We start from the raw sequence: 25659 nt of genomic DNA on the forward strand, positions 1-25659 counted from the left end.
GGTTTACGGACATCCAGAACATGGTGTTGGATCCCTGCTCACCTTGGCTAATAGCCAATAGTGGACCTATCCTCTATCTAATTAGATACACGTATCTAATTCTTTTTTGAACCCAGCTATACTTTTGGCCTTTACAGCATCCCCTGGCAACAAGTTCAATGGGTTGACTGTGTGTTGTGTGAAGAAGTATTTCCTTATGTTTGTTTTAAACCTGCTTCCTATTAACTTCATTGGGTGACCCCTAGTCAGACTTTCTTCACACAATTCATGATTGTATAGACCTCTCTCATATCCCCAGTTAGTCGTGTCTTTTCCAAGATGAACAGTCCCACTCTGTTTCATCTCTCCTCATATGGAAGCTGTTCCATATCCCTAATCATTTTTGTTGCCATTTTCTGCACCTTTTCCAATTCTAATAAATCTTTTTTGAAATGGAGTGACCAGAACTGCATGCAGTATTCAAGGGGTGAGCGTACCATGGAGTTACATAGTGGCATAAATATTTTCTATTTTATTATCTATCCTTTTTCTAATGGTTCGTAATATTGCTAGCTTTTTTGACTGCTGTTATACTTTGAGCTTTCAGAGAACTTTCCACAATGACTCCAAGGTCTCTTTCTTGAGTGGTAACTGAGGCTTTGTCTACACTACTGGGGTAAGTTGACCTAAGTTACTCTACTCCAGCTACGTGGATAATGTAACTGGAGTTGATGTAGCTTAGGTCGACATACCATGGTGTCTTCACTGTGCTGCATAAACAGGAAATGATCTCCTGTCGATTTACCTTACTCTTCTCGGGAGCTGGAGTACCAGAGTTGACCAGAGAGAGCTCTGCCATTGATTTAGCGGATATTCACTAGACCAGCTAAATTGACAATCGCTGCATCGATTGCAGCAGCGTTGATCTCCCTGATAGTGAAGACAAGCCCTTATACTCCATCATGTATTATGTATAGTTGGGATTATGTTTTCCAATGTGCATTACTTTGCATTTATCAACACTGAATTTTGTCTGCCTTTTTGTTGCCCAATCACCCACTCTTGTGAGATTCCTTTGTAACTCTTTGCAGTCTGCTTCGGACTTAACTATCTTGAGTAATTTTGTGTTGTCTGCAAACTTTGCAGCCTCACCATTTACCACTTTCCCCAGATCATTTAAGAATATATTGAATTACATATACTTGGGGGACCCTCTCCACTATGAAAACTGACTGTTTATTCCTCACCTTTGTTTCCTATCTTTTAACAAGTTACTGATCCATGAGAGGACCTTCCCTCTTATCCCATGCCTGCTTAAAAGCCTTTGGTGAGGGACCTTGTCAAAGGCTTTCTGAAGGTCTAAGTACACCCTATCCACTGGATCACCTTTGTTCACATGTTTGCTGACCCCCGCAATAAATTCCAGGAAATGGGTGATTAGACTCACCTTCATACCATTTTCTCTCAATAGAAGTGTCTAGTTGCTATTGCTAAGGAGACCGTGAAATGAAAAAAGCCTTACCCATAAATATGACAGGAGAAATAATTAGGTGAAAACATAATCACTCTGTATTAAAAATGGTCAAATTATCTGGGAGGCAGAAATGAGAATGTCAGCCTAACCACAGAACAACAGTGAGAAAAGAGGTAAATTAAAAAACAGCAGATATGGAAGAAACTGCTGAGGAGGCAAAGTGATGAAACATGCACACAAGATTAAAGAATTCAGATCCAGATATTCAACTAGAAATCACCTGAAATGATATCCTGAACTTACGGATTCCTAGTGAAATATTCTCAAAGAAGAAATTTCATATTATTAAGCATGAATTACATCCATTAGTGTGCAGCACGCTTTTGCCCTAATGATCCAATTCATAAAATGTGATACTGAAACTAGACAGCTCACTGAATTATACTGGACTGGCTGGCTCAGACAATGAGATATAGAGCCTCTTGGCTGTAGGCCAACAGCTTGAAACTAGCACAGATCAGCTATTACCAAGTGATGGCTGTCAGTGGTCTCCATTTAACTACCCATGGACCAGTACTACTACACCTCCATCAACTGGCACTAGTTGGTAGCTTTATTGATATTCTGAGCAGATAATCCAAGGACCCAGAGTGCAAGGAGCTGGTTTGGATCCTGGCATTGCTGCTGTAGCTTGTACCTCTTCTGCAATGGCTCTCTTAGCCACCACAGTAGCACAGAATTGCTGAGTTGCGAGAATACCTCAGCTACTCACTCTTCTCTTCCTGATTTGCCTTCAAACATCCTGTGCCCCAAGCAATGTGGCTCAGCAAAGAGCAGGAGTTATAACAGCCTTCTGGCCCCTTTTTGCCAGTGTAGCAAATCAGGAAGAACTGATCCCTGGCCTATGTGGTCAAGTGGTAAAAGACAAAGATTGTTTCTGCTGCCTTGTGCAACAAGCAACAGGAAGTCACTGCTGGGATTTTTGTAGATGCTGTAGTTACATAATTCTGAATTTGGGTCATATAGCCAGCAAATTCCTTGTTATAAAGGGCTTGGCTTGAATATAAAGAATTGTATTGCAGTGGAAACAAACTGGACCCAGCAAGGATATTAAGCTTCTCATATTCCTTCTTTACTTAGTTAAATCCATCTCCAGTAGATACAGTTTTAAACTTTGTGTTTCTAAAATTTTTCTAAAACCTTTTGCTCTTCTCAGTAATTACAGGACATAATCCATTAGATAGTGTCTGAGCCTGTGATAGGGCTATGTGAAAAGTTGGGATTAAAAAAACACACCCTGTTTCTTATATTATAAATTATAAGAAATTTAACATTAAAAATCTTGTCTACAGTTTGCCTAAAGTCCCAGTTCAGCCTTAGATTTCTTTTTCTTACAATCAATTTAAACACTTTCTATTATCTCCCAGGATCAAATGAATCAATCAGCATCTAATACATCCTTGTGGATCCTCAATCATGCTTGCCGGAGGCAATGGAAATCAAATCAAAAACTGCCTCTATGGGTAGGGGGTTTATAATTCAATACAACAAAATGTACAGTAGTAGCAAAAAACCTACCATGCATAAATTGGAATACAATGTAACTATTTGTTGCAAATTGTTTCTTTTTAAGTTTGTATAGGGATTTACTCTATCTGGTCTTTTAATATCTAATTTTAAAGCATTCTTTCATTCTGATCTGCAAGGTCTTTGTCCCTCTTGGTTTTGTAACCCAAATTTTATATTCCTAATTACAATTTCATAGATTCCTGCTGGTTGTTATAACTCTGTATTACAGCTTCTATATCCTGGTTTAGATCTTTTCTCTGAGGCACTGGAAGGTAAAGGGGGGCGAAGTGCTCCCCCTCCCTATTCCCATGTTTAGACCAGCTAAAGTAAATCTTGGAAAATTAATATATTATTTGAAACATTTTGTTTTAATAGTAGAGTTTTTTTCTTACCTGCATTCAAAATAGCCAGCACCAATGAAGCCTGACCCAATCAACTCACCATTGATTTTTTGCCAGGTACCGAGTAGGCCTTGATTATCACAAGGACTATTAAAAAATGTAAAGTTCTTATGTAATGTTTCAGTTAAACAAAGTAAGTGAAATGGAGTCTTCAGAGGAATTACAATGGAGTGAATTTGGTCAAGTTTACTGAAGCTGTATGCAGAAATAGTGAGGGTAGTTTTAGTGAATTCCACTCCATAGCCAATGGAAACTGCAGAATCCACCTGATCCAGATAGTTTGAAATCAGAGGGGAACCAATAAGTCATACACTAAAGGAGCAATCTTGCTTATCTAATACAATAAGGTGTCACAGTCCAGTACCCATGAAGAGTTATTTCTGCTGACTCTTCAGTATTAGCTCAGTTGAATCCTATTAGCTGCAATTCAGTATGATCAGAGGGTTGAAGGCCTTCTGAGAGGCAGAGAAGAACTACGGGCAGGAACAGAAAGGTCCATCTGGGAAAACTTTAGTAACGGCCAAACTTAGGAGACATTTTAGGCTGAGATATGCCACTTGTTGATATTCATGTTTAATTGCAGGAAAGTAGTAAGTTTTGGGTCATATTCTGTGGCTACTGTGATTTGAAGTACAGTGTGTATGCACCACAACGATAAGGACATGTCTACACTAGCCTTATCTGCTTAGGTTGTCCCACTGGTGCAGCATCAAAGGTAGAAACACCAGTGTAAACAGGCCACCAGTGTTTTAACCACTGATTCATCTACTCTGATGAGAGCCAGGTTATGTCACGTGGTAGTTGAAATGGCAGCACTTTAGCTACACGAGCACTCCCAATACTGCTAGAATCAGTGGTGGAAAATTTTTGAATTAAGTGTAAGTAATTATTGAATTAAGTGTAAGTATCCTTGGGTTTCACTGTATTAAATGCAAAGTTTATGTATCACTGAGGGCCAGGATGGTACGTAACCTCTCTAGGGGAGAAGGAAGTAATGTGAGGCCTCGGAGTTCAAAGGACTATATCGGGGTGGCCAAGCAGTGCCTTGTGAGCCACATGCAGCTCTTTTACAGTTAAAGTGTGGCTTGCTAGACTGTTTGGGGGAGTTTGGGGCTTCTGCCCTGAGGCGGGGTGGTGGGGCGTCTCAGGGCTTCAATCCCGTGAGAGGCACATGCTGGGGCTCGGGGCTTCAGTGGGAGCGGGGCTGAAGCCCTGAGCCCTGGCAAGCTGAAGCCCCAAGCCTCCCTGAACCCACAGGTCAGAACCTCTAGCCCCAGCAACCTGCCATAGGGCTAAAGCTCCAAGCCCCAGCAGGCGTGCCCCGGCTCTCAAACTTGTTGCTCGGAGGGTCAGTAAGTTTGCCCGTCCCTGGACCATACTGAAAATGTGCCAGACAAGAATGGACTTTTGGGACTATAAGTGTGAAGTGTATTTCCTGAGAAACACCTCTGGAGGACTTAATGAAAATTCCCCACCTCTGGTTATGCAAAACCCCAGTTTTGGAAACTATACCCTGAGGAGGGGGTCATTGTCTGCTGATCATTTGTTGCTGGAGACCGGAGAGCAAAGGTCCAAATGCATAAAGAAACAGGCTGATTTGCCCTGTCTCTGTTCTGGTTCTGAATTAAAACAGTAATGAACTTGTAACCATGAGGAAAACACAACTGTGGGTTTTGAAGGACTCACTCTTACCAGAGCCAGAGGATGAAGTTGCGGGTGAACTCTGGTAAGTTTTTTAGCATGCTAGTAGGTTCTTTTATTGTTTTTAGTATGTTTTTTCTGTAATACTTTCACCTTAAGAATACATTTGCTTGCCTAGAAAGAGCTGTGTGGTAATTTATAATTGCGGGCAATACGCTTCTGTAGAGAAAGCGAAGTTCAGAAGCTGGCCTTTTAGGCAGTTTGTCTTGCTGGGAATATCATAGTGTAGTCAAGTAACTATGCAGCCTTAAAGATCCCCTGCTCAGGAAGGAGTGAGATGTGGGTCTTTGCTCAAGAGAGGAGATGGCTGGGAGCCGGAATCAAAGAGTTGTGGGTACTCTTGAGGGACCATGAGGGGCAATACAGGTGCATTTGCCATGAAACTGTGACACGCACAATTTAGTATTTTCTGATCACTTTAAACAGTAGATTATATATAACATTTAATGTTAATTTATTATAAGGACAGAGATGCCATGTTACTAAATGCTATATAATGAAAATACAATACTATAGTTGTAATAGGCTGTCCTCTTTCAGTGGCTAGTCCAAAGAAGATAAACCTACTACTGCTACATGAGCTAACTTCACTTCACTTCACATCTTGATCCCCTCTCTTTTTACTTGGGGTTGGAGGTGCTCATGATTCTTCACCACTTCTTCCAGTTCCTGTCACTGGAGGAAGTTCACAGGTCTTGGAGTTCCAGTCCTTTTCTCTGCTTGAGTTAACTATTTTTCTTAACTTCAAATATTTAGTTCAGCAGATTAAGATTTTAAAACCAAAGACATTCATGTTCATTTCACTTCTTAGTAGCATGAGGTGTATGATATCTTCTTAATATGAACAAACTGGATAGAGATTTCTGGCTTTAATTTGTATTCCTTACTCAGAAATACATCAAAGCCCATCAGAGAGGAGTAAGACTATGTGTAATCTGGATTCATTACCAGTTTATTTAGGAAGAAGCACACGGTGTATGTTGGAGAATCAGACATTACTTTGTTATTTTTATTGAACGTTTGAAAATTGTGAAGAAAAAAACACCCACTACCTGTGGCAAAACACTGCAATATAGATGGTTATAGTGTCATATTATTACACCTTAGAGACTAACACATTTATTTGGGCATAAGCTTTCGTGGGCTATAACCCACTTCATCAGATGCATGGAGTGAAAAAAGTAGGCAGGTATAAAGCCAATTCAATTACGGTGGATGAGGCCCATTCCCAACAGTTGACAAGAAGGTGTGAGTATCAAAAAATAATTTCCCCTTTGTTGATACTCACAACTTCTTGTCAATTGTTGGGAATGGGCCACATCCACCCTTATTGAATTCGCATCGTTAGCACTCACCCCCCTTTTGGTAAGGCAACTCCCATCTTTTCATGTGCTGTATATTTATACCTGCCTACTTTTTTTCACTCCATGCATCTGATGAAGTGGGTTTTGGCCCACGGAAGCTTATATCCAAATACATTTGTTAGTCTCTAAGGTGCCACAAGGATTCCTTGTTGTTTTTGCTGATACAGACTAACACGGCTACCCTTCTGAAACATGTTATTACAGTTTTTGCATGGTGTTTGTATTGCTGTTCTGGAGCCTATGCTTCAATAGGACAAGAGCATGAGCCTAAACTGGGAGTTTCAATACTTCCTCACAGAAGCATTTCTGAATGATATCTGGTGTTGATGTGAAAAGAGACATATACAATCATTTCATTTCTTTTGTACCTGTAATATAAGTTACTGAGCATATCTTAGTAACTTATATTAAAGTTATTATATTACAGTTATTATAGTACTTGTTCTATATAACCACTGATCCAATACAAGGTTCAATTACATGGTCCAAAACTTGCTCATTAGGGATGGACTGAGCTGGTTTGAACCGTTTAGAAAGCTCTGAATAAGGTAAAATGAGTGTTTGGCTACCCACCAGTGATGTTGCTATGGGTTACATTATCCTTTGTTGATCTGAATTAGTGTGTAACTTTAATGTTGATGAAGAAAGCTGGACAGACAGATCTAGAGACTAGAGTAATTTATTTACCCATGGAGCAGGTATAGTGCAAACAACATTGCAGAATTCCCCAGCCTGCCCTCCCAGTTTGCCCCACCCCTGACCTGGAATGGTCCCTTGGAAATGGGAGTGCCAGTTGTGGTGATTTGGGATGTGAACATTTGGAACTGGACTGAGACTCACCAACCTCATTTCATAGACAATATTGAACAGCCTTTGGATGTTGATGTATTTCACTCTACTAATCTAGGCAGACTTAGACCAGCAATTCAGAATTAAAAGGCTCTATAGCCTATGACCAATCCAGTCCTTCTGTGATTAAACATATTGCTCTGGCATTGTATTTTATTTTAGTTTATTTGTTAACTTACTGACTTTGTAAAGAATATGTGTGTTTCAAAGAGCTAATTACAGGTAGCAACTCAGTTAAGTATTTAGTTGGTTACACAACATACATGAAGCTGTACTGGTTTGTTGTCTAGAAGAAGTAACTCTGGGATGTTAACTATCAAAATTACACTAATAAAATAGCCAAGGCAACATTTGGTAAAATAAATCAACTGTTAGAGAAATGACAGGCAGTCAAACTTACAAGTCAATATATGCTGAGATCTCTGCCTTTATACATTGGTAAATATGTAACACATCTGGTGTAGCTAACAGTTATGTTCCTGTTTGAATGGCTCTTTCACAGAGATCGTGTGTCATTTCTTTAAAAAGTATGTGTTTTTTGAGTACTAGCCATTTCCTGTCTGTTCTTCTTGAGCACCCAATTCCCTGGATGTTTGTACAGGCTTACAAACTTAATCATCACGCTACCAAATGATAAGATATGCATTTATTAATGAAAATTAAGTATGTGAAGGGTGTTAACACTGAAAATGTAGAGAAATTACGTAAGGAGGTCCCAGGAGTCAAAGGTTAACATTTAAAAAGGATAACTTGAGTCTGTTAGAGCTGATTAAAATTTATTGAATTTTCAAGTCTCAGTGACATCTTGTCAAAGCTTGATTAAAGAAAAAGTGACAAGTCCCCACCTGCCACCACATTTTTTGGGCAGCTATAGAGGAAGTTGACATTTTCCAAATTTTGGAAGTGCCAAAATTCAAAAATAGGGGAGGAGGGGAATCACAACCTTTTTTTTTTTTTGACCAGCTCTAGAAAGAACATCAGGAAAATTCTCTCTTGTGAAATCTCTTATATGTAAAATAGTCTGATAGTGAAAGTGGAGAAGATCCAAATACATTGGTCATTTAATATTAAACTGGATTAATCACTAGAAATATATTTTAGGAAACATTCCTGCACTGCTTAGGAAAGGACGGGCTACAAAACTCGCACACTGTTTGAGCTGTATACATAATAATAATTAAAATAAAATAAAATCAGCCTGAGCCAGCCACTGTGATGGAAAATTTTAACTCAAATGGTTGAATACTAAATGGTTCAAGCAAATTTATAAATAACTGAAAACAAGGTCTTACACTGGAACGTGTTAGTTAACCTTAAATAAACGCAGCACCACCTGCTCTGCCTATAATATTGGCAGAACCATGGAGAACGTGGTGGTTTCAGATTCAGGCAAAAAGCTAAAGTAAATATCAGCTTCAGAGTATTGAGTTATTCCTAGTTGTCCTGCTTTTAGTAGCTTTAGCTCTCACATATTCCTTCCTCATCTTTTTAAAATCTAGTTTTAAATATTTCCAGTTTGATAAAGGTAATGACACTCATCTGAGCTCTTCCTAAGGCTTTTCCTGTGGGATAGATTCAACATTGTTCCAATGTCAGCATTTTCCATGTCTGAGGTAGATAATACTTGTCACTTAGAGGGTGAGAATTAACTAAGTCTTCCCTGACGCTGTAGTGTCTTGTCTCATATGCACTCTGTCAGTTAACCCCAGGATGCTGTGGGATCTACTTTTGCTTGAAGATGCAGTTGATCAGCAGTTTAGAAAACTACATAGTAAAATGTCTTTCTCGCATGTCTTTGCTCATACCAGAGCACCTATTTAGCCAATATAGAGCTCTTTTCTTCCAAAAAGAAGATGAATCTCCCACAAGGTTTTCCAGCAAATACAACACTAGTACAAACAATATGCCCTAGGAGCATATGTTTGCTAGTTTTATACATCAATAAGAAAATGCTACTGGGGGATACGGTTGTGCTGTGTGAAGGTTGAACCAATCTATACTTCCTGCTTCCTTACAAAACAAATAAACATTTACATTAGAGCTCAGTAATGAGTCTGATAGCTTTGAAGAGAGTGAAAAAAGTCCTCGGTAGTTATGTATTTAAAAAGCAGCTACTGAGGGACACCTCGTTAACATAGTAGACCATAACAGCTCAAGCATGGACATTGCATTTCATCTTAAATGATTACCCAACTATTGTTAGAAATTTTAGAAACAGACTTGAAAGTTTCTTTATTAATATTAAACACAGCTTATAATAACTTGTTGTGCATTTTTATCACCTGCTGATTGTAGTGAAAATGTGTCTCTATGTTTCCAAAACTCAGCTTTTATTAGTGCTGATACATTTGCTTTTCCTTTGAAGTATTAATGGAACTTCAGGTTATAAGCAGAACCCTGTTTATAGTACAGATTCATAGCTATAACTGACATAACAGTAACAACACAAAGGAAAAAACCCTCCACCAACAGTATCTTTTGCTGACTTAATCCTTAGTAACTCTAATGTGTGTTTTTATAGGAACCATTTTACCAGCATACCTTTCTGGAGCTGCCCCTTTAAATTTACCTAAGCCAAAAAACTGTAGCCATAAGCCATTTTGGAGCTAATTGCTGCTTATCTCTCTTTTACAGTTTGTAAGTGCTTTTAATTTCTGTTATGTTTTCACCTTCTTGTCTTTGAAGAGAATTCCACATATTCACATCACACAGATAACCGTATCAATATGTCTGGTTATTACAAATGCAAAACAATGGATATTCTCCTGTTTTCTCCCAGCCTTTCAGCTTCTCCATACATTTCTTTGCTTTCCTTCTTCATATTGGTGATCTTTTGTGTTTTCCTCATAAGAAGGAATTTAGTGGGTTTTAGAGCACTCTGCTGTGAGAAGCATCAGAAAAGAAAATGTTGTGATGGTTATAAGGCTCATATCAGACCCAGAAGCAAAAAGGGGTGAATCCCTGTCTTGGGTGGAGCAGCTGGAGACCAGGAGAATGGATGTCCTCCAGGTTTCACTCAGCCTTTCATTCCTGTCTGTGTTAGGAGCTGCACAAGGGAAGGGACCTGCTATGAGGAGCTGTACTTCTATACTGTTAGGAATTCCAGAGGGCATTTATCTTGCCCCTTTCCCTCCCCAATAGTATCTTTCAGGGTTATGCAGATGTATGTTTCTCTATCCTTCTAGTAGAACTCCAGAGATTTGCTAAGCTGGTATTTCTCTGATGTTCTGCAAAGAAATAATCTTTGCAATGTGTAGTTTGTCAAATGACTTCCTAATCATTGCCATTTGGTTCCCAGATTGATGCATAATTTAATGCGGCTCTGCTGCCACATCGTTTAGATCTGATGTGCCACAATCCTTGGGGCCTTGACTGTGAGGGTGATACTGCTGGTTTCCAAAGGCAGGGAATATGTTTGTGCATTTTTGGTTGATCATTGGCTATAGGTAGTGCCATCTCTTATGGAAATCCTAATCAGAACTAATAATAATGTGGCTGATCTGCCTCAGCACTGGAATGGCTGGCAGAGCTTTCTCTGACCACCCTGAGGCCAATACTGTGGTGACTATATGTTTATAGCATTCTTTTAAAAACTCTGCCCCCATAAAGGTAGCCAAGATTTAAATGCTGACTGACTGCATTGCGGTATCATATCTACTAGTTACCATGTCCCAGGGAGAGTCCTTATAAGAATGACATGGCTGGGCAGAGGAGCATGGAAGGAGGTGAAGGGGAGGTGTCAAGAGTGACTGGATATATGGGCATTTAAGGTATCTATAGCCACTAGTAGGCAGTGGGTATTTCTTTCGTGATCCAAATCTATTTTTAAGATGTAATCAGAGCTACTAGAGAATATATAGTGAGATTTTCCTTTACCAAAATGCTTGATGTTCATGAATAGCAAGGATATTAACTTAACTAATGATCCTTTAAATGGGTATGTAAAATATAATTTAAACTACTTGCAACATGCAAAAGAGAGGCATCATTCATTACTGCCAAACTCACTGGCATGTGGAAATCAGAAAATCATTAGCCTTGATAGAAATAGTTTAATACAACAGGGAAGAGAACACATTATTTAGAGCAGTTAAATGACAATTGATGCAACCACTGGTGAAATGCAGAAAAATGAGTGTGATTTAGCAAATGATAAATGCAGCACTTACTACTTACGCATGAAAAAAATGGGAATTTTTCCTCGTTATACTGTATATTTAGCCTGAGAGAAAAACTTTGTTGAAATGTTTCATGCACTAATCCTAATTTTCAAAAATATTTTAGACTATGTTTGGTCTAAAATAAAATGCTTTATTGGATGAGAAGTATCAGACATACTGCATCTCTTTTTCTATAATGAGAGGAAAGTTACAGAAGTAAAAGATGTTTTCACACTGTTAAAATCTTTAGTTGTAACAGTCTAAAGGCTTGTCTTGATTCGGGGAGTGTAATGTAACTGATCATTACACTGATACAGTTACATCATTGCTAATGTAGACACACTGGCCCTGATTTTCATTTACACAAAGGCCATTTTACATCTCTCTGCGAGTATAAAGGGACTTTAAAGTGAACATAAATATAGTTTATACTCACTTTAGAGTCAATTTACATGGCCAGAGTAGTTTAACATGGTCTTAGTGTAAACGTGAATGAGGACTGCTTAATTGGAGCAAAACATGGCCTGTTGGAAAGTGCAATCCCTCTTTTGCACTGGGGTACTGTGTTTGTATAGGGGTTTGCACTGATGCAGCTACATCAATGTAGCTACACTGGTGCAAATTTCCCCAAATCCCTTATCCTTAAAATATTATGCATTAGTTAGTAGAACTTGCAAAGTGTGATTGATATGAAGGGGAGAACATTTTTCTGTTGCCCTGACTTTCTTAAGATCATCTTTATGTTAAAAAGGCCTGGGGCTAGAATCTTTCTATTACCTTTTACATGATATAATAATTGAGTAATATGTTAATTATTATGAATTTGTTTTTCAGTACTTATGCAAAAATGAATTCAGTGAATGGCCCATGCCAACATAAAGGTGCCTTATGTCAATATAGCTATAGCATTTTCCATATGGGAATAGCTATACCAGTATAAAGCAACTTTATACTGATAGAATTGTGTCCACCCTTGGGGTTTGCACTACTTTAACTATAGTAGTATAGGAAAACGCTTACACTTTTTTTGTGTGGACAAGACCAAAGTTTGTGGCTTTGTCACAAAAAAAAACCAATGCAAAAGTCACACATTTTTAGGGAAAACTGTAAAAATCATGGGGAGAGGGGGTCACACTATTTAGGGCAAAATGTCTTTTAATAACTAAACATCATTTTTAAATTATTTCAATTTCCCAGGGTGTACAGAAAACCAAATTTGTGTAAATTCATGGTGACTAAGACCTTGAGGAGTTGTGAAAGTTCCTAAATGTCATAGTTTTGGTCACAGAAATCATGGCTGATGCAATCATGCTTGGGGAGCAGAAACAAAGCGTATCTCTTATGAAGGAGGAGGAGAAGTGGGTGGTTGGGAGAAATGCTGTTTTTGTGTGCATCGGCCAGACACAATTCAAAATTCTGGTGCTGCACCCATCTCCTATGAAATATGATAATGGGCACAACTAACCAAATGGTGTGAGAGGTCTCTAACAGACACACTGGGTCTGAATCTGATCTCACAACAATTTTATGCTGTGCAATTCTATTAACTTCCATGGAGCAACTCCTGATTTACCAGAGCATCAGAATCAGACCCTTTCCTTCTCATGTCTGTCTTTAAATTACACTGGGATAGGATTGCAACATCTGGAAATTAGTCGGTTTTGTTTTGTAATGATATTAAAACAGCTTCAGTGTGGCAAAATGGAGATCATTTACAACAATGCCAACCAAATATTGTATATGACGAGACTAGGAATACTGTTACATAACAAAATAACAAAAAACATTTTGGGTTGATTGTAACAAAAAAAATTTGGAGGAAAAAATAGTTTTTTCAAGTGTTAAGGGTGCCAATTCATGGCACTCACATTTTCTTGTTTGTCCCTTATACTATAATGAGCCCCAACACCTTATCTAAAAGGTAGACTGGATGGTTTCTCCTTTTAAAGTAGACCTTTGCAATTGACAAAAAGGCATGGGTCTGACATGATTTTGTACTACCTGGTAATGTCCATGGTGAAGGATCATGGTCAATATACTAGAGGAAGGTAATTTTGGAGATAAAGCTATCTGCTACACTATCTTATATAGATGGAGATATGAACATTACATGGTCAAAGGGGGGATAAGAAGAAGAAATTCTTGTGATACAGATGTCTACATTGTAGCTAACTATGCCAATTTGCAAAAAAAAAAAAAAAAAAATTTAAATCTAGAAATGAGCTTCTGCTATGTGGATCTACCTTAACAATATCAAAAATGCAGCTATGGGAAAAGCTTATAAATAATTTTGTTTTTGAGAAATGAAATGATTGCTCTTTGCAATCTAATTACAGGGACATAAAACTTTAATAGCAATTCATATCCATAACTTTTTTTCCATTGCCTCTTTCAGGTCTCAGTGGAGCTCAGAGAATATAGGACAATTTGAATTCTCTTCATAGATTCTTTTTGAATGTAGAGGTAAGTTCTAGTTTTATTTTTTTTTTGTCACTTAATAGAACCTGTATCCACATGCAACAATCATCAGACCAGAAATATGTACAATATCTTGCAAGCTGGTAAATTATGATTGCCTCAATCAGTTGTGCTCTACTTAATGTACAAGAATTACTTTTCAGTGATTTATTGTAGTTCTGCATTATGGCTTTTAAATAAACAGCTATGTTGTGAATTATGGCTCTTATAAGAGCAAGACATGAAGAAAAGTCTGATTTTCAAACTTTTTGTGGCAATCAAACAGCAAGTAAATCAATAAAAGTAATAGCTAAAAATGCACCTGCTGTTTCTTCTATATCTTGAAGTATTTAAGTTAGAAATGTAATTCCAAACTAAGAATTTCTTGGAACATCCAATACTCCAAATACCTATAGAGAAAGAACCTGACTCATTTAAGCAATCCAAGATATTAATTCTCTGGAATTAAGGTAAATTGGAAAAAAAAAGGCTCTTGATCTATATTTGACTGATCTGTACATAATTTCCATCATCCAATGGGCCACATTTTCAAAGACACCTCAGCAAGTTTTCTAATATTGTGCCCATAGTTTGGTAAAGGTAATTGAGATGCATATAGTTATATTTAGACATCTGACCACTTTGTAAGCTTAAAGTATGAGCCCATAAATCAGATAATTGAGGATGAGAGTTTCCAAAAGCACTCCTATGGCTTTTCCCATATGATGATGAGCATGTTATAAAATACTACATATAACAGAGTAGACTTCTGCTCCTAAGTCACTGGAGTGCCTTTCAAAATCCCACCCTGAAGGGCTAAATCTATTCTGAACCTATAACTGTTGCATCCAAAAGTTTTAATTGCAGTTGATTATGAGTGCTGTTATTTTTGAAAATTAGCACCACATACATCAAAATGCCATTTCATACAGTATAAATTACAATGTGAATTTCAGGAAATCCTATGCTGGGAAACATAATTTTTGTCATTGGTTTAAAAGGTAGATATTCAATATTTAATTCAGGCAAGCACAATAACCTGGAAATATCATCCACTCATGATTAGACATGAAATAGTGAATATTAAAGTGGGAAGGGAAGAAGAATTAGCAAGACTCATGATCTCTAACAACCAAATCTAGAATTGTATTATCCATTTATAAATGTTCTTAACTCCATACATCAGTTCTCTGTGCCATCTTGTAGCTCCTCTTGGGTTTTATAAGCGTATAGATAAATCAATGGGATTTTCGCCAGTGACTTCAATAGGGGACGGATTAGGCTTGTCAAAGTCTATCCTGAGTCACAGAGGGTTCATCAGGCTGATGCACTCTAAAGCATGTCAGTTTCCATAGCCAAATGTACACAGGGACTGATGTGGCTGTCATCATGTCTGAGCCACCTTAGACTCCTTAATTCTATGGTTCAGATACCATTTTGCAGCTTGGTGAACTGGAGGCAGGCTTTCAGTACGGGATTAAGTGAGACTTGAACCCACAACATCTGGGATTGTAGTCAAGTGCCTTAGCCACTCACCAATCATGACTCATAGTGAACTAAAGATACAAAAATGATATCATGAGCCTTGGGATAAAATCATAATAGGGATACAGGACTGCTATTATGTCATTCACAATCACATTTTCATCCTCTAATTCACTGTACAACCAAGGCGTGTTTACAATGTTGGCTTAGTGTCTTTATTTTTTCATGTGGCTGTTTTATCACCCTGTATGAAATATTCATATATTGTGCCTTTTGCAAATTAGATTTTTCTTCAAGTGGCAAAACAAAGAATAAGCAAACATATTGGAATAACAGAGACTTGATGGGATAACTCACATGACTGGAGTACTGTCATGGATGGATATAAACTGTTCAGGAAGGACAAGCAGGGCAGAAAAGGTTTGGAAGTTGCATTGTATGTAAGAGAGCAGAATGACTGCTCAGAGCTCCGGTATGAAACTGCAGAAAAGCCTGAGAGCCTCTGGATTAAGTTTAGAAGTGTGAGCAACAAGGGTGATGTCGTGGTGGGAGTCTGCTATATATAGACCACCAGACCACCGGGGATGAGGTGAACGAGGCTTTCTTCCGGCAACTAACAGAAGTTACTAGATCGCAAGCCCTGGTTCTCATGGGAGACTTCAGTCACCCTGATATTTGCTGGGAGAGCAATACAGCGGTGCACAGACAATCCAAGACGTTTTTGGAAAGTGTAGGGGACAATTTCCTGGTGCAAGTGCTGGAGGAACCAACTAGGGGCAGAGCTCTTCTTGATCTGCTGCTCACAAACTGAGAAGAATTAGAAGGGGAAGCAAAAGTGAATGGGAACCTGGGAGGCAGTGACCATGAGGTGGTCAAGTTCAGGATCCTGATACAAGGAAGAAAGGAGAACAACAGAATACAGACTCTGGACTTCAGAAAAGCAGACTTTGACTCCCTCAGGGAACCGATGGGCAGGATCCCCTGGGAGAATAACATGAGGGAGAAAATAGTCCAGGAGAGCTGGCTGTATTTTAAAGAATCCTTATTGAGGTTACAGGAATAAACCATCCTGATGTGTAGAAAGAATAGTAAATATGGCAGGCGACCAGCTTGGCTTAACAGTGAAATCCTTAAACACAAAAAAGAAGCTTACAAGAAGTGGAAGATTGGACAAATGACCAGGGAGGAGTATAAAAATATTGCTCAGGCTTGCAGGAGAGAAATCAGGTTGGCCAAATCACACTTGGAGTTGCAGCTAGCAAGAGATGTTAAGAGTAACAAGAAGGGTTTCTTCAGGTATGTTAGCAACAAGAAGAAAGTCAAGGAAAGTGTGGGCCCCTTACTGAATGAGGGAGGCAACCTAGTGACAGAGGATGTGGAAAAAGCTAATGTACTCAATGCTTTTTTTGCCTCTGTCTTCACGAACAAGGTCAGCTCCCAGACTGCTGCACTGGGCAGCACAGCATGAGGAGGAGGTGACTAGCCCTCTGTGGAGAAAGAAGTGGTTCGGGACTATTTAGAAAACCTGGACGAGCACAAGACCATGGGGCCAGACGCGCTGCATCCGAGAGTGCTAAAGGAGTTGATGGATGTGATTACAGAGCCATTGGCCATTATCTTTGAAAACTCATGGCAATTGGGGGAGGTCCCGGACGACTGGAAAAAGGCTAATGTAGTGCCCATCTTTAAAAAAGGGAAGAAGGAGGATCCGGGGAACTACATGCCAGTCGGCCTCACCTCAGTCCCTGGAAAAATCATGGAGCAGGTCCTCAAGGAATTGATTCTGAAGCACTTAGAGGAGAGGAAAGTGATCAGGAAGAGTCAGCATGGATTCACCAAGGGCAAGTCATGCCTGACTAATCTAATTTCCTTCCATGATGAGATAACTGGCTCTGTGGATGAGGAGAAAGCAGTGGACATTATGTTTCAGTGTATAATTTGGTGTCAATTTTATTTACTAACAGCTCATAGGTCTTAGTTCATTTTTTCACTGCCAACTGTCTAAAAAATAATTTCTAACTCTCTCAGAGTACTTAGAAAACCTCAGCTTTTCTTGGTATGAAAAATGAAGCAGAGAGAGCTTAAGTGACTTGCTAAAAGTCCCTCAGTGACAGACTCACAAAGTAGAAACCTGTTTTTGTGATACCTGTCCAACCTTACATACATTTCCTCCATGGCCCTAAAGTATGGATGGTATGGAAGTATTAACTGAGAAAGTCCTTGTTACTGAAGATTAAGTCCCAACTATAATATTATTCCAGAAGTTTCAGTTTACTCTTAATTTTTAACATTTGTTTTAACCTGGGTTCATGCCTCTTGAATTTTACTTGAACTCCCACACCTAAAGAGAAACTCAGTTGAAGCTCCACCTTTTGCCTGGATTATGCCTCAAATCAAACATACTTAACTCCCTAGGTTTTCTTTGAATTCAGGACAGGTTAATCAAAATGTTTTCAAACAAATCTTGAACCTCAGATGAGAATCGGAACTGGAAATTAGGGAAGCTTTGTCCTAGGTTGAGTTTCTCTGTGAAAGGAGAATTACACAGCCCTGATTATAAGGGGATCTATTATTTTAGGCTTATCGCAAGGATAAATTATTTTTTGGTATTGTAACAAGTTGTCATTCAATGGATGTCTGAACATGAGTTTGGGAAAACTGGTATGTAATGGTGTCTATAGAGTAAACATAATACTGAGTCTCTGTCTTCTCTGTAAAATAATATCTGAAGGGGCCTGCACTGGTTTCCTTACTTTCCATAACATTGTAATGATATCATAATAAAGCCTCCATTGGTTATCATTAAAAAATTTGCCCCCATAACAGCATATTTCCAAGTGCTTAGTACTTGTTGGATTTCACCCAGTTATTTGCAGGGGAAGGGAATTATCAGCAAAACTTGGTTTCTCTTGAAAAATGTCATTTTGATAAAACCAAAATATTTTACACAAATATAGCCTGGTGTAACACAAATGCAATAAGAGAGGACACTCTACAGAACAGCCAGCCAGCCAGATGGACCAATATTTTTTTTTCAACTTAGTGTAAACAAGAAACAGTACTAATTAAAACTGATAATTGCTCTGCCCACAGATTGATTCCTAAAGTGTGTTCAATCTGCCTTAAAGAACACAATAAGCCTGTAGCCTGCTGAAATTCGAAGTGTAAAAGGGTTCCATTTAAAAAAAAAAAGGTGATAATTTCTAGCCTTTCAGGTGAAAAGGTTCCAGAGAATGAATTCTTGTTACAATTTCCATACCTTATGTTCTGAATCATGTATTTGTTTAAAGAAGTGATTCTGCTAAATAGGATTATTTCTGTATGTACACATTTGCATACAAACACTTTTAACTTTGAAAATGCCATTTTAAAAAGCCAAAATGTTTTGTGGAAACATAGCCTGGTGATTAGGGCACTCGTCTGGCACATGGAAGGCCCAGTTTCAAGGCAAGCAATGTTACTTAACAGTGCATTTATTAGAAAGATACCTTGGGTTGAAACCTTGAATGGGCTGAAAAAAGGGATATGTTCTAAAAGGTGATTGCTAACATGTATTCATTGTGGTTTCCAGAGGCATGTTCATAAAAATTATGTTTTCTAACTATCCCAGTTACAAAGGGTTTGGTTTATTTCCCCTCAAACTTTTAGATCATCATACATTGTGAAACCATTCTAAGAACAGTAATGCAGTATATGAACAAAGGTAACAAATTTCAGTCACATTATTACTTATGTTGGGACCATGGACTATATACGAGTTTCAAAGTGCTGTTTTGAAATGTATGATCTGTTTTACACTTCCCTTCATTCTATCAAAACCAGGAAACCCATGACTGATAACATAAATAGTTCAAAAGTCAGTTTATATCTTACTGGGATTCTACCATAAAACTTAACTAATTTGGAAACAAAAAGCAGGATATTCTTTCAAAGGCAAGCACAAAATTAAAAAGGCAGATATAGTTCTCATTGTCAATCTATTTTACTAGAGCAGATCAAAAAAGTGAAATTATTTTTGTGGGCAAAAAGGTTTTTGAAATAAATTTTGCAAACAACTGTATTTACCACCTTAATCAATGTTCTCTACCTCTTTCAACTTGAGTAGGTTGGAAAGTCAATTTGATCAAGCAAGTCTGAATTCGGGGGGGAAAAACTGCCAACAAATTCAAAACCATAATAGACAATGGTAGTTTTTGTAATAATTCCTGCTTCTAAAGTAACTTCAAACTCTGCAACCAATGGCATGTTTCAGAAGTGAGTATTAGAAATTCCAACATTGTTTGTTATATGCCATAGGGATGAATTGACACCTGGCTTCTAAACCATGTAGGCATGGTTTGCTGAAAGGACTGGCAACAGAAATAAACTGACCATGATTATGACATTACTTTACACCTTTTCCCAAGTAGAGCTGGCTTGAAAACATTTATATTTTTTGAAAATTATTACATTTGTCTTTCATTAATTTATGGGAAAGCAGTCATTTAGCCTCTTTGTGGGTTGGTACAAGAAGTTGGCGGTTGTGGGTGAAACACCTCATCCTGTTATGAGGTGTTGATCCTGCAAAAGGCTGAGGTTTCTGCTGACTCCCTGAGTCAGATGGCTCCAAACCCTTCCCAGGTAAAAAGGAAGTAGGATTGGGGAGAGGATGTGGGGTGTAGGCTGAGCAGTCCTCAGATACGAACCCTGGAAGCAGCCAGTTCTCAGGAGGAAAGCTTGAACTGAACTTAGTTAATTCTAATGCCTTTGATAGCAAAGCTAGACCTCAGGGATAGAGTGAGTTTATTACAGTTGGTTGCACGCATCTGGAATTTGATTCCAAAGTTGGTCCCACTAATAGTGCTTCCTTATAAGTTTAGTCAAAGCATATTTGTGTTTCCCTGAGTTATGTAAAGCATTGGACGTTTTCAACACTCAAGCATCTGTGTATGCATCAATGAAAGAAAATGTATATGCAAATTAGAGGCAGCCCACGGACCACACTGCAACTTTCTGATGTGGCCTTCAGCAATGCAAGGGCTTTACCCTATTCATCTGCAGTGGAAATAACTTAGAGTGAACTTTTGTTTAAAGACTTTTTTTTCCCACCATATCCAATGTCTCATCTAAACTACAGAGAGGGAAGCAGTTGATGGGAACCAGGGAGGAATCACAAAAGTCAAGACCTGGATTCTGCCAGAGAACAAAGTGATTGCTGTAGATGAGGATACATTAGGAGAGTACCACTTTACCAAGAATTAATCTTTCTTTCTTTCTTTCTTCTGATATATAATGGAAAATATTAGACAATCTAAATACGTCAGTCACCACCCCTGTAATTAGATTGCACACCCTAAGGGCTGGGAACTAAGCTCTCCTCTGTGGTTCCTGGTGCCCTAAGCAGAGCGTGGGAGATAAATAAATAGTACTAGCCTTTTACAAGGCATTTTCCACACCAGCATCTAACATGGTTTATTAATGTTTGTCAGGCAAGTTTTATTTATACCTGTCTCCTAATAACCTGAGATTCATGCACATTCACACACACACACACGCTGAGGGATTCATTATAGTTTAAGAAGGCTGAGCTGTGCTAGCAAGAGGGGCAATAGAATGTGCTACATCTCCACTCCCAGTAGATACTGGGAGCAGGCATAGTGCCCGTTCTAGTCATCTGCGGCTTCAATCTACTTGTATAGTCCATTGACTGGTTCACAGGGGATTGGGTCATGGTCATACTCCTTTCCCACTGAAACAGAAACTTTTTGTGGTGGTATCCATTGGCAGCAGCACTATCTCTGAACCCTCCCCTACAGTCCTGCAACAATGTAAGTACTCCTCCCCACACCCCAGTGCTCCCATTGTGCTGCATCCATGAAGAGATTCAGTGGAACAGCCTGGGAGAGAACCTAAGTGTCCTGACTCCCCATTCAATGATTTAGCCATTGTGCAATACTCCCTCAAAAATATATTGTAAGCAACACAGTCATGGGATCATAGACACCAGAGCTTACAGAGTTTTTCTTTGTCATCTGACAGTAATTACTTTGACACTATTCTCCTTCCCCAAATACCAGTTCTGTCATAGCTTGATCATGGTTTTCATAACTAATGAAACTACCTTTAACTGTGCAAGGTTTGTAGAAGAGATGTGCAGTGTCTCTGTATTCCACTGCGAAAACAATCCCTATTCCAACACAAACAACATTTACAACACAACATTTAATCAAAGGTCATAAGTCTGTTGTAATTCTATTGCTTTTTGCTGACCAAAAAAAAAAAAAAAGACTGCTTGTATCATTACATTTTCTATTTTTATGGAGCAAAACAGCCCTTCATTTATAGTAATACTGTCTATGAGATACTGCACTGGCAGAAAAATAACAGATTATTTTTCTTTTTCTGCAAGTGGCAGAAACAATGAGTCATAATTCACTGGTGCAGCACTGGATATAGAAATAGAATAATGTTCTTTAAATTGATTTTGGGCAGGTGATCAGAACACAATCTTTATTTTTTTTAATTTTCACCAAGTTGTACTAAACTATTTAACTTCCTATTCCTCCGAGAATCAATATAAGAGTGGGAAGCAACGTAATGAAATCTGATGGCTGTAAAGATAAAACAGAACACTCTTATTTACACATTATTTGCCATTATAAAAACCATGTAATTGGAAAATTGGGGAAATATTTAGTAAAATATGTAAGAATACCTTGTAAACTTTTGGCTGGATTCACAAGGGAGATTTATGCATTCAATGTTGAGTGTTGTTGCACTGAACTTTTAGACACCCTGCCAGCTAGTGGAATTAATGACCCTGAGTTAGCCACCCTATATAGTGCCTGGGGAGTTAAAAAAGAGAGTCACAGAAACCAGCATGCCGAGCAGGTAGCCCCTAAACTAGCCAGTAAGAAACACCAAGAAGGGTGAGGACTAAGTCCCCCACTCTCTCCAAGGGATGTAGGCACCTGACACCAAGCTGGAGGGAGACATCTCCCACTTCTCAGAGTTGACAACCATGAACCTTGTCCTGGTGTTAGGTGCTTAGATCAGGTCAGCCCTTCCTTAAGAAGAAAAGATGGGCAAAGATGGAGGCCGTGGTGACACCTCCTTTACAGCCAATGACTTAATGGTTAGAGCACCCTCCCAGACTATGGAATAATAGTTCTCAAACTTATTTGATCATGCCCCCTTCTTTGTATCTATATAGTTTATGCCCCACCACCACCACCACACAAGTACATATCCCAATAAAAAAAATCAACATGAAACTCACTAAATGTTAAAAACAGCAAGGCATTGATTCAAACAGAGCCAACGATGGACTGTAATAACAGCAAAATTGCAATTGGGGTTCATGCTTAAAATTTAATGTGCGCACTGTGTTGTAGCAAACCGACTAATGTACAGATGGCAATGACTTTGTAAAATGCTATGCAAGCTTAAAAGAAATCTGTCAGAATGCATAACACCATCTAGAGTCAAATGCACCGCGCTATTTGAGGACCCGATATGTCCGGAGGAATCAGCTTTGCTAGTTATTCATTGCTAAGGGTAAAATGTATGCAGTATGTTTTTTTTCTCCCAAAGTGTCTCACACCTTTCTGCCCCCCAAATACATTCCAAGCCCGCTTCCACACTTTCAAATCCTCTGCTGTGGAAAACCCAGGTTCAAATCCCTACTCTGACTGGTTCAGAATGCAGATCACGCCCCCAGCCTAAAAATGGCTATAGATAGTCTTAGGTGTGTCTGCCTGTCTCTCCTTTTGGAGTTGTTTCAGTTTGTCTGAAATACTTAAATATTCTTTGGGCCAGGGAGAGAGGAAGAATGACTCCATAACCTAGCGATTAGTGCATTTGCATATGAGACCCAAGTTCCAGTCTGCGTTACAATTACTTCGTGTGTTTCTAGCAGCAGAAAATTAGGTGCTTCGGGGATTTCACTGGTGGAAATATAGGCACCGAGGCACTTTAGCAGCTGAGCAGTGGGTTTGTAAATTCCAGTGGTGGCTAAATACTGGAATTAGGCACCTATGGCCCCCTGGTTCAGTGGTGGCCAACCTGCGGGCTGCACGCGGCCTGTCAGGGCAAGCCGCTGATGGGCCATCAGACTGTTTGTTTACATTTGAACGGCCTCCCACAGCTCCCAGTGGCCGCAGTTCACCGTTCCCAGCCAATGGCAGCTGCGGAAAGCGGTGCCCAGGCCCACACCAGTTCCATTCCTGGGTCCATCCTGGGGTTTATGTGGTTGGGGTACTATATTGTTACCTGCGTCCAGAGTGACTAGGAAAGAGCATGCATACTTTTACCCACCTTTGTAAAATGCTTTGACATCTGTGGGCACAAAATCTTATCTAAATTCAAACTCTTATGCTGCTGTATGAGAGTAGGAAGGGAAACTCACTGTGCGCAAAGCTCTATCAAATACAAATATCAAACCAATGGGAAGAGATAAAGAATATTTTCTCATTATAATCTTTCAGTTTTAGCCAATGAGGTGTTACCTCTAAAAATAATAAAATTAAAAAAATGGGAAGAAAGAAAAGTAAGTTTTGAGTTGGTTGAGAGTCCCTTTAAGTTGTATTATACAATCTCTGTAAGTATCTGCATTGGTGAGAGTATAAAAAGATGTTTATAGTATTAGCTGCAGGCCCCTCTGAGCAGCATTCATTATAAACAAGAATCAACTTGAGCCTGAGAGGTTGGCTCTAGCACAGTGAGACACTTGTTAAAAAAAAAAAAAATTGTTTTCTTACAAAAGACATGGACAAACTGAACTATGGATTCTCCTCCTCTGTCTTTCTCTGCTTCTGCTGCCCTGAACTATTTATTTTTTGTACCTCTCCACAGAAGTGCAAGTCACTTTCTATGAAACCTGCTAAGTAGGTGTGAATAGAATATTTCGGCAGCAGGGCAGTAGTGATCTTAATAAGTGACGGTGTTATTTAATAATCTCACTGAAAAAATGTGCCTGCTCTATTGATGATGCTTAGAGAGGCTCTTACTTTGATGCTACATTGAAGCAGCAGCAAAAGTGTGGGGAATATCTTTTAAGTGACATGTTTAAAAAAAACTCAGGTCAATGAGTAATCCTGAAAAAAAGTAGCAAAGAGTGTACAGTATCGTTGAGAATTTGAGAGAGTGAGAAGAAAATTGTTGTGAAAAATTGAAGAGTTGCTATCACCTATTCTGATGAGCATTTTAGCTCTCTTTGTCTCTGAGCTTTCTGTTAGGATTCTCCAGACATTTTATTTGAGGTTGTAAGGTGAGGGAACAATGATACAAGAATATAAAAAAAACAGTGGGTTTCTGTGAGCGGTTTTCTAAGATATATAATCAATTTCAAAATGGATTTGTGTGTGTGTGTGTGTATATATATATATATAAAATAAAGTTTGAATCATATTGTTCAGTGTGTAATGAAAAGGTAGATTATTCTGACCTCTCTCACAGAGAGTGGAGTCAGAGCTTTCAGCCCTGGAGAGGAGAAATACAAAGCTTCTGTTTATGCAGGAAAATTAACATGAAACACAGAAGTTCCCCATCATCCCAAACAAATATTTATTATTGTGTTAAAGGATTAAAAAGTGGACACACTACCATCTGTCCCTTGGGTCTGGCTTTGGAAATGTGTAGTTACTAGTTACTCCACTGCCATCTTCATTCTCATCAAAATTGTCTGCTTTAGGGAAGATCAAGTTAAGAGTCACCTTTTCTCCAAGAATCTCAAGGCAGTTTTTGTAGATTAATCAAGTCTTGCAACACCTGTGTGCAGCTGGTAGTGTTACAAATCCCTTTTACAAATGAGGAGACTGAAGCACTTCAAAATGAAACAACTTGTTCAAGGTCACACCATTAAACCAGTAGCAGAGCTAGGAATAGAATGCCAAATTTCAAATTTTTAGTTCCTGTTTGGACCATTGGACCACATCGTCTCCAGCAATTTGCTAAGCTTCTAGTGAAAATCAAATTCCTTTCTTCTCTCACGTTAGAGTCTCTTCTTTCTATATGTTCACTCTAGTTCCCTTAATTCCAATAGAGGTATAAGTGCATATCAAAAGGAGAATAGGCTCTAATTTGTATCTATTATTGCTTCACTTATCATGTTTTGCTTTCCAAAGTTTCGCCATTAGACATCACTCACATGGTCTCTCCATGTCATGCATCGGGTGATTTGCTTCTATTCTCAGCATCATTAAATTAACTTCTAACTCAGCCAATTAGGCCACATGGTGTAT

The sequence above is a fragment of the Chelonia mydas genome, chromosome 8, assembly GCF_015237465.2.
Source record: "Chelonia mydas isolate rCheMyd1 chromosome 8, rCheMyd1.pri.v2, whole genome shotgun sequence".
NCBI lineage: Eukaryota > Metazoa > Chordata > Testudines > Cheloniidae > Chelonia > Chelonia mydas.